This window comes from Miscanthus floridulus, chromosome 16 (assembly GCF_019320115.1).
Source record: "Miscanthus floridulus cultivar M001 chromosome 16, ASM1932011v1, whole genome shotgun sequence".
NCBI lineage: Eukaryota > Viridiplantae > Streptophyta > Magnoliopsida > Poales > Poaceae > Miscanthus > Miscanthus floridulus.
The window spans coordinates 94534835-94545611 of record NC_089595.1 but is presented as its reverse complement, the minus strand read 5'-3'; the positions used below and the strand labels follow the sequence as shown (position 1 = coordinate 94545611).

Here is a 10777-nt window from a genome sequence, read left to right as displayed (position 1 = left end):
ATGTTTCCGCACATATGTTCCAACTGTTTTATCTGGATGCTGAGTAATTTTTCAATGGTTTTCAAGTGTTTTTCAGGTGTTTTTGCAATTGTTTTAGAGGCATGTTTCATTTGTCTTCTTTTTGTATATTATAAGTGTCACATCTGAATGTTTCAAAAATAGATCGGGGTATTGCACATGGGAAGCGGGAGGGGGCGCGAGCGGTCCCCCGCGCGCGGTCTGATGGTGCGGGCGACGTTCGGGGCGGCGCGGGCCCGTTGCTGAGGCGCTCGCTCGCAAGTCTTACGCTGCTGGAGGCGCTCGCTTGCTTGCTGTGCGGGCACCGTCCGACGCTAGCGCCCCACATGTCCGGACGCTAGTAAGTCTGAATAATATATCTTCACGCCTGAGTAGTACCAATAATAATGACAGATGTCACAGTAAGGCCATGATAAACCAGACACAAAGAACTGGGGGGAAGAAGAATAGGTCCAGTCCATCACGCGTGCATGCCCTGTTGTATATGTGAATTATCCAGCTATCCAAGCTTGCACCCGCACACTTGCGAGGCCTAACCGCCTAAGGAAAGGGCTGATTAGGCTACACCTCGATGGATGACAAGGACTTCTCTCAGCTTCGGCAATCGGCACCGATCTCTTCCGATGAGTGGCCGGTCCGTTTCCAGGTTTTGGCCACAACAGTTTGTAGCTCTAGCTAGCGCGTAGGTTAGGCAACAACTACTAAAAGATTCTTGACCTGCATGTTCTTCTGCATCACAGTCGTAGGTTGGTGTGTAGCTGATGTGCGTTGGTGCGTGCTTTCGGTATTCGCCGGTGCATGCTAATTAACGAACGCCCAGCTGTGACACTAGCGCTAGAAATGGACCAAACATGCACGTGGACTCCTCGGTGCCGATTCGATTCCGTGAGAGGGCATCGGCAGCGTGCAGACGTCATAATGGAATATAGTGAAATCAGTCTGTGATTGTATTGATATCAGGTCATCGCTGATACCGCGGCCTGCTAAAATGGCAATATGTATATTCGTTTAACATTACAGTTTACTTTAGATTTATTCTGAATAAAACCTAACTAACTTAAAATATATTGCATGAAAAAAATAACTAATGAAATAAATTTGATGTTTTAGATGTTTGTGCGTATTTCTATAAATTTGGTGAAAGTTAAAAACTGTCGACTTATGATAGATCAATAAAATTATAATTTAGAATGGAGGGAGTATATTGTTGTTGCTTTTTTTTTTTTTTTTTTGCTAGGATGGTTGTTGCCTCGTTGGTTACCCTATATTCGTTTTTTCCTCATTTGAGACCGCTAGTTTAACTACTTTTTGTTAGGCCGGCCTCTAAGCTCAAGTTTATAGGCAAACCATGGAAGCTAGGGAGTACTAGAAAATTCGCGTGCACTGCGTAGTGAGACCAGCAGTATTGCACTCTGTAAGTTTGCTCTAATTCACTCTGCTGGGTACCAGAGTTCCACCGTGCCTTTTTTTTTTAAAGATTTGCACCGTGCTTTCGCAAGGTCAGATAGTTTTCTTTGCGAGAGGACCCAAGCCCATAAAATACGACAGGTCGAAAGAATTGGGCCAAAAGTTCACCAGCTAAATTGGTGTTATGGGCTCAGGGTCATGGGTGGTTTGGGTTTCCAAGTCCCTGTCTACACGGGCCTCAAGCACAGTTTTCTAAAAAGGGCCAAAAGTTCACCCTGCTTTGCGCATCTCTTCTCTGACCAGGCCGTTGTTTAGTTTCCACCCCCAAATTTTACAACCTGGACATATGCATAGTATATTAAATATAGACTAAAAAATAACTAATTGCACAGTATGTGACTAATTTACGAGACGAATCTTTTAAGCTTAATTAGTTCATAATTTGACAATAAAGTGCTAAATAACACATGTGCTGATGACGGATTAATTAGGTTTAATAAATTCGTCTTGTGGTTTACTGACAGATTCTGTAATTTATTTTTTTATTAGTATCCGAACACCTTACGCAACACTCCACATACGATGTGACGTACCAAAACTTTACGGATTTAAACAGGCCAAGTACCTTTTGGGTTACGTTAATACAGTCTGCAGTTGGCTGTATACGTCTTTACAGGCTTACAGCCTACCTCCTCTGCCATGACAACCACGTACGGATCCTGCCAAAGCCAGCGTCGATGGAGACGGCCGGTAGCCCAGCACGATGCTTAGGATTGAGAATGCCAGCACGACAGCACTGGGCACTCTGAACGAGCGAATGGAATTGTCCAGGAACCTTGCTTGCTTCTGTAGCGCTTATAAACACCAAACGACTCTTCGGTCATAGACTGCTGCACGATTCCGTGATGCAACACGTTAGTGGCCGTTTATTAATTTCTTGTGAAGTCACAACGTTTGGAGCATGTTGTATTGCTGTAGCTGTTTTGGAGTGGTTCTTAATCAGTCTGTTCGTATATGAGGTGAAGTGCTCATGTTTACATAAGAGAAGCGGGCAAGGAGATGATGTGGCTTCATGAGTCCTATTTAGATATAGTAGAGAGTAGATTGGTTCTGTTCGTTTATTTTATGATGATCCGTACTTTTTGGCTTTTTTATATCATAACAATGTTTTTCTCTCACAATAAATCAGCCGGAATAGTGTTTTAGCTTGTTTTTTCAGTGAAACGAACGGGATATGTTCACAAGTGTTCTGCTGTCCAGCCAACTTGTAGTTGCTTTTGTCCTGGATGTTGTACTCTTTAAAGTTTAAACTGTGTTTGTTGCAAGGGCTATAGTTGTAGCGCTAGGCTAGTTGCTTAAATCAAGTAGGTTAGTCCTCTGTTTTCTCCCTTCTGTTTTTGGTTATCAGACTGTTTGTCTTTCCGTTATTACAGTAATGGAAATGGAGAATTCAAAGAAAAAAAAGATAGGTACAAGTGAGAACATGGAAAGCATGGGGATGGTTGAGGTGATAATGGATTTTGGCTTGTAAATCTATGTCTCCGACAATATTTTGTGTTCATAAGATAGTATAAACACGGCATCTTCTGCAGTGTTCAGGGTGAGTTACAATTGAAAATGCATTTTCCTGTTACATATTGCTGAAGATGATGATGTTACCCGTGCAACGCAAGATGATTGAGAGCTCTTTCTATGAGGAGTAGATTTGGTATGTGTATCAACCGCAATGTGTGTAGATGGACCGGAAGACAAAAAGATCCATGTAAATAGAACTTATGGTGATTTTTTTTCTCTCGGTAATTTTATAGGCCCCAATAATATATTTTCCAGTGTTATGAAATGATTTTTGAAATTTGACAACCATGTCTATTTAGTGCTTGAATTGCCAAAATTTGTTCTAACTCCATTTATGTCTAGTGCCGTGCTTGAGCCGCGGCCTCAGCCCGTAGTGCCGGCACGAGCTCGGCCCGTTTATTTGGTGTCTCGTTAAGAGCCTATAAAATAGAAACCCTAGGTAATAAGGATAGCTCTCCATCTCAGCCATCCCATCTCCTTTCTTCCCATTCCCATTCACCCAGCAACCACCGTCCAGGAAAGCACACAGGCTCACACGGCGGCCTCTTCGCGCAGCGGCCAGCCCCGGATGCAAGCGCAACTGCAATGGCAACCTGCCGCACCACCGTCTCCACCTCTTCTCCCCAAGCACCGGCACCAGCACATCCTACTCACACCATGGGCGCCATATCGGCTTTGCCGGAGAACCTCCTCCGCGAGGTCTTCTCCCGCGTGGGCAGCGTCATGTCCCTCTTCATGTTGGCCGTGACATGCCGCGGGTGGCTCCGCCGCTTCACCAACCCGGCCTTCCTCCGCGAGATGCTGTGCCCGAGCCAGCTCCAGGAGGGCGACCACCGCGCGCGCCTCCTCGGCATCATCCTGCAGGACACTGGATTCGATCGCATGGACAGGGCGATGGTGCAGGCGCAGATGGCGCAGCGCGCGTCGGCCTTCGCGCCCACCTTCCTGCCGACGCCAGGGTCGCCGCTCAGCCCCGCTGGCCCGCTCGCCTCCTTGGTCGCCGACGACGACGGCACCTTCAACTACGGCGAGCCCCTAGCGGCGCGCCGCGGCATCGTCCTGATGCACCTCGTCCCTCGCACGGCTGCGGAGATGGACTGGCACCTGTTTGGCATCTGCAACCCGATCACCGGCGGCGACCGCCACGTTCTCCCACCTCTGGAGTGGAGCTCTGCTGATTATTGCCGCGTGCGCGGCTACGCCATCGTCACAGCCGCCGACAGCGACCTCGACGGGACAACGTCAGCAGAGGGGCGCTTCACCTTCTCGCAGCTGCTCGTCATTACCAAATCTGATAGGGATCATCATTATCTCCACTCCTACTCCGCCGCCACGCGTAGCTGGAGCGCGCACACCAGGTGTCTGGACGCTGACCGCCACTCCCTGGTGGGCGAGAGATCCGCCGTCGTTCACCAGAGCGCGGCGCACTGGCTGTGCATCGACGATCATGGCCATGTACGGCGCGGGAACGCAGCCACATGTGAAAATCGCCTGTACAAGCTCAACGTGGAGGTGGCCACGGGAGACATCTCCTTGACAAAGCTCCCCGTCCGTGGTGGAGGCAAACCGCTCCTCTGCGTCACCAAAGACGGCAAGCTTGCGGTCGCTTCCGTGTATCATGCACACGTGACTGTATGGACTCAGCCAGCCGGAGCCGAAGATGGAGGCGCCGCGGCGGCGGCGGCGTGGCCCCGCACTTCCTTTAGGATACCACCAGCGGTGCCTGACCCAGACGTACCCTGGCAGTCCAAGGAGTAGTGGTGTAACTTCGGCCGGGGATCCATTCTCGTGCTCTACAGGAGCGGCGGCGTCTTCATCCTCGATCTCCACAAGGAGGTGATGGAAAAGGCAGGAAAGGTCATGGACTGTTCCCCGTCACCTTGGGTTGGGGTCATGATAAACGGAAGCTCAAGAGGGTGGCGTACATCGCGTATGAGATGGACTTGGTGGAGTTCTTCACGCACCAGCTTGGTGGCCTAGAACGAGATGGACTTGGACCGGAGTAGTAATCTAGCTCTAAGATTGAATTTCTCAAGATAAACCTTGGATTTATGAAGACGAGCTTGTTGGTTTTAATTTGTTCTAGTGCCGGTGTCGTGAACATGAATGTAAATTATGGGGGCTTTTGCAGATGCCTACTGTTTTGTTTTACTCTGGCACTTTGAGATGTGTTTTCATACGGTTGAGCTAATATGGTTTCTGAACTTTTAATTCACACGCATTTAGACGGCCACTCCCCTAATGATGATGTGTTTAAAGTTGTTTAATGACTTGTAGGTATGTAACCAAGATGGTCAACCATGCCGGTATGGGCTGCAGGGATGTTAATGAAGTTGCCGTGTGATTGGTTAAAGATTTTGAGTGCAATTTACCTGAAAACATATGCTCTATTGGTGAATGTCGGCTCCAGGAGCAAAACATAAGGATTGAGAAAGGGAGGGAAAGACACATCCCTGTATGTCTATGTTCCAACATTTAATTTAAATCTGTGCAGTTCAGGCTATTACTAACAGCAAAGGATTTTGCTGCCACATCTATAGCCCGGATAACTGATTCTCGAGTTTGCTTGCAGGTCTTGGTTCTACGGTCAGATTTCTGCAATGTTGCTTCTTCAAAGTTCAAACAATCTAAACATTCATGGTTCTTTTCTCTTTATTTACAGGTCAGATTAAGTTGTTTTCCCAACGTGAGTAGTTATATAAGAAAGGGCAACAATAGCGGGGAAAGTAAGCAACAGGTCATACCAAAGGCAATGTCAACTGCTTATGATCCTAAGCTCTGAGAAGAGAAGACATGGGAAACTTCTTATTTTTCACATCAAGATATATATTCAAACTATTTTCATTCCTTCAGAGCTCTAGTTTTCTACTTGGTAGTTGTTACACCAGATTTATTGTTGGGGCTTAGGGATCGGAGGAAGTAGGAGTGGGATGCGAGAGGCCGGGGCTTGAACCCCCGACGACGAACTGGCGGCGCCGTGCTCGGCGCCTGGCCTGAAGCTGGACGACAACGGGAGATCGTGAACAGTAACGCCCGAGGGCCCAAGGTGAGATAAACTCAATCTCAGACTATCCTTATTGATCCATAGAGTTTGATACATATAGGACTCAACTTAACCAACTACCCCTATCTTTTAGGACTCTGTAATCTAATCTCAACTAACCCAACTCTAATGACTCTCAATCCAAACTAACCCAAACTCTGAATAACAGCTTGGCACACGGTTGAGCCTAGCCATCCTAGCCACTACGGCGTGTATAGACTTTGCCGAACATAACATCACTCCCCCCTCGGCAAACAGCTTGTCCTAGCTAAAAGGTTAGGAATTCGGCGTGGAAATCCTCGAGCGGCTCCCACGTTGCATCCGCTGGTGGAAGACCGGCCCACTTGATGAACACATGCCAGACCCCGCGACGCAGCTGTGCACGCAAGGCTTGATCCGGTTGGAGCAGGCGACGTCCCTGGTGAAGCGGAGGCAGAGCTGGCGGTGTAGACGGTGGCGGACCTCGGAACGGCTTCAATACCCCGGCGTGGAATACGTCGTGAATCCTGGCTCCGGCTGGCAGCGACAAGCGGTACGCCACCTCGCCGATGCGTTCGACGATCTGGTATGGCCCGACGAAACAGGGGCTGAGCTTGCCGCGACGCCCAGGCAGCAGTGACTGTGTAGGACGATGAAGAATGCGGAGCCAAACCCAGTCACCCACCCAAAACTCCAAAGCACGATGAGTGCGATCATAGTGGCGCTTGGCATACTCCTGAGCCTAGAGCAGCCTGGCGCGCACATCAGCTAGGAAGTCGTCTCGGTTCTGCAGGAGGGCGTCAATAGCATCTGTGCGGGAGGACCCTGCAGTATAAGGCAGCAAGGTCGGTAGTGGTCGACCATACACCACCACGAACGGCGACGTGCGGAGGGCTGAATGATAGGACGTATTGTAGCAATACTCCGCCCAAGGAAGCCACTCAAGCCAAGCGCGCGGTCGGTCCCCTGTGATGCACCGAAGGTACATAGCTATAGTCTTGTTCACCGCCTCCGACTGACCGTTCGTCTGCGGATGAAATGTTGTACTGAGTCTGAGCGTGACACCGGCAAGCTTGAAGAGATCTCGCCAAATGTGGCCTGTGAATACTGGGTCCCGGTCACTGACAATTGAATTGGGGAACCCATGGAGATGAACGATGCCCTCAAAGAACGCCTTGGCCACTGACATAGCTGTATACGGGTGGCTGAGGGATATAAAATGAGCATGCTTGGAAAATCTATCCACCACAGTCAGGATGACACTCTTTCCATGCACCCGCGGAAGCCCCTCAATGAAGTCCAGAGCTATGTCTGCCCACACCTGCGAAGGTACCTCCAGGGGTTGCAAGAGGCCGGCTGGTCTGAGGGATTCCACCTTGTTCTGCTGGCATATGGCGCAAGAGCGGACAAAATCACGTACCAGCCCGCTGTCATGCTCGATGAAGAACTCAGATCGGAGGCGCTGCAAAGTCTTCTGGAATCCCTCATGGCCTGCTGAATGAGCAAGGTCCAGCACCTGGGGCACAAGCGCCGACTCAGCTGGAATGAAGACCCTGTTGCCGTAAAGTATAAGCCCGTCGACCACGCGCCACGGCGCGCCGCGCTGAGCGACACCCATGTCCCGGAGGGCGCGCAAGTCCGGGTTCTCCTGCACCTCTCTTCGAAGGTCATCAAATAACTCAAACGACGGACCAGAAATAGCATGAGCAGCTGCTGCTTCGTCGTCGTGACGGCGGAAGAGAGCATCCGCCACCGTGTTCAAGGTACCCGGCCGAAACTCCACTGTGAAATCATATCCGAAGAGCTTTGTTACCCAGTGATGTTGCGGCGGTGTCGACAAGCGCTGGTCCAGCAGAAACTTGAGTGCGTAATGGTCGGTACGCACCACAAAACTGCGCCCCCACAAGTATGGCCGCCAGTGTCGCACGGCCTGCACGAGGCCGATAAGCTCACGCTCATATGCCGCCAATTTCATGTGGCGTTGCGCAAAGGGCCTGCTGAAGAAGGCAATCGCACCGATGCCTTGGTGAAGAACAGCGCCGAATCCCAACCCCGACGCATCATAGTCCACTGTAAAGGGCCGGTCAAAAGCCGGCAGCTGCAGCACCGGTGCTGTAGACAGTGCCCGTTTGAGGGCGTCAAACGCCAAAGTGGCCTCATCCGACCATCTGAACGCGTCGCGCCGCAGAAGCCAGGTCAAGGGCACCGCGATGGCGCCGTAGTCCTTGATAAACCGGCGGTAATAGCCGGCCAACCCGAGGAAGCCGCGTAGGCCACGCGCCGATCGCGGTTGCGGCCATGTCTTGACGGCGTCCACCTTGCTGACGTCCATGGCCACACCTTCACCCGAGATCACATGCTCGAGGTACGCCACTGAGGACTCGGCGAACGAGCACTTGCTGTGCTTGAGCCGCAGGTGGTTTGCCCGGAGTGCTAAGAGGACCGCCTTGCCATGATGGGCTGTAGATCAAGATGTCATCGAAGAAAACCAAGACAAACTTACGCAGGTAGGGCTAGAGCACGGCGTTCATTAGGCTCCGGAACGTTGCCGGTGCATTGGTGAGGCCAAATGGCATGACCAGAAACTCAAAGTGGCCATGGTGTGTTCGGAACGCCGTCTTCTCGATGTCCTCTTGATGCATCTAGACCTGGTGGTAACCGGAACGAAGATCCAGCTTTGTAAAGAACCATGCGCCGCCAAGTTCGTCGAGCAGCTCCTCCACAACTGGGATGGGAAATTTGTCCTTAACCGTGCGCTCGTTCAGAGCCCGGTAGTCAACACAGAAGCGCCATGATGCATCCGGCTTCTGGACCAACAGCACTGGAGCCAAGAACGCCGAAGTGGACGGCCGGATAAGCCCCTGATCTAGCATGGCAGCACACTAGGCCTCAAGCTCATCCTTCTGAAGCTGCGGATATCTGTACGGTCGGACTGCTACGGGTGCTGTGTTTGGCAACAAGTGGATGCGATGATCACAACGTCGCACCGGTGGCAGTCCTTTCGGCTCCACAAAGAGGTCATCGAACTCCTGCAGTAAGTTCTGTAATAGAGCCGGCCCGTCCGGTTGTACAGCATGGAGCCGCATTGACTGAACGTCATACCGTGTGGAGCCGATCCCCCTCCAGAAGACCCGGTGACCTGCCCTTGTGAAAGCCAGGCATAGGTCATTGAAATCCCACAAGATAGGCCCCAATGTGCGAAGGAACTTGATGTCGAGGACCATGTCGTAGCCATCCAGCGGAATAGAATAGCAGTCCACCGTGAATACTTCATCTGCAATCCTGACAACGCGGTCTCCATTCGCGACGAGGACGCCCGCCCCCGGGCATGGCTGGAAGTGGAGGCCAATGCGGCGACTGATGTCCTCGCGCACGAAGTTATGCGTAGACCCAGAATCCAGGAGAGCGACAAGCTGTGTATTCCCGACCTAAATGTAGAGCTGCATCGTTGTTGTTGTTCGAATGTCGGTGATGGCATTAAGCGAGATCCGCGGGCCATCGGTGTCGAGCGGGGACGGTTCTGCTGCAGCTGTTGTGGATTGTACTGAATCATCGCTATCCTCCGGCTCCTCCACAATGTAATCCGAGGCCTCCAAATAGAACAGGCAGGCACACTTGTGGCCACGGACATACTGCTCGTCGCAATTGTAACAGAGGCCTTGCTTGCGATGCTCCGCCATGTCCTCCGGCGATAACTTCTTGAACGGCCGCGTGGATGTCCCTGACGTGGCCGGTACCACGGCTGATGCTGAGGACGACGCCGTGGCGGCGGTGAAGACACGGCGGCCAGGGCACGCCGGTGGTGCCGGTAGAGCCAGCTGTTGTGGCCCATTCTGGCGTTCATACGCGCGCGCTAAGTGCATCGCCTGCTGCAAGTTGCGTGGATCGTGTAGCTCAACATCCACACGGATATGCTCAGGAAGGCCGCCGGTGAAGAGCTGGGCTTGCTGGTCCAGTGAGAGGCGGCCTGCATGCGCCAGTCTTGCCTGGAACACGTCCAGATAAGCTTCGACATTCGACGAGAACGGCAGCCGTGCCAAGTCGGCGAGATGGTTGGTGCTGAGGGGAGGCCCGAACCGCTGCTGACAAAGCCGTCGGAAATCATCCCTTGTCGGCCGCCCGACGTCCCGCTCGAGGACGGTATACCACATCTGGGCCTTGCCGGTCATGTGGAAGGAGGCGAGCCACACCCAATCGACGGCCTTGGTCTGCTGTCCTCGAAAGAACTGCTCGCACTTGAGCAACCATCCCAACGGATCGTCCGCCCCATCATAGCACGGGAACGTCAGCTTGTGGTAGCGCGGCACCACTGATTGTTCAGGGTCTGAAGGCCGGTGATGCACTGATGTTGGCGACTGCATCAGGGCATGTGATCCAGAACCTTGCATGATCTGTGGCAACGAAGGTACTGGCGACGGGGACGGCAGGAAGGAGATCTCTGTGATCGGCACGCCTTGTGACGGTGGCGGCGCCGAGAACCCCCCCGGACTAGCAGTGGTCGCCATCGGTGATGTCAGCGTGATCTGAGGAGCCGGTGAGGAGAACTACAGTTCCCGCACCGGTCTCGACATTGGCGGTGGAGGGAGACCACCATAGCCCGGCAGCCCGTACTGGAACGTCGAGGAGGAGGGCGGGCTTTCAATCGTGGACACGCGCAGCGACAATTCCGCGACCTGGTGCTGCAACGCGGCCATGGCCGCTGTCATCCCGTTGAACGCCTAGACAAGGTCTGCCGGGGAGAAAGCCGGCTGTAGC

General features: G+C 52.2%; 1 pseudogene; it reads left to right on the top strand.

Annotated features, from left to right (window-relative positions):
- Positions 1 to 3657: 3657 nt before the first annotated feature.
- Positions 3658 to 5782, top strand: LOC136511043 (uncharacterized; annotated as a pseudogene).
- The last annotated feature ends 4995 nt before the right edge of the window (positions 5783 to 10777 follow it).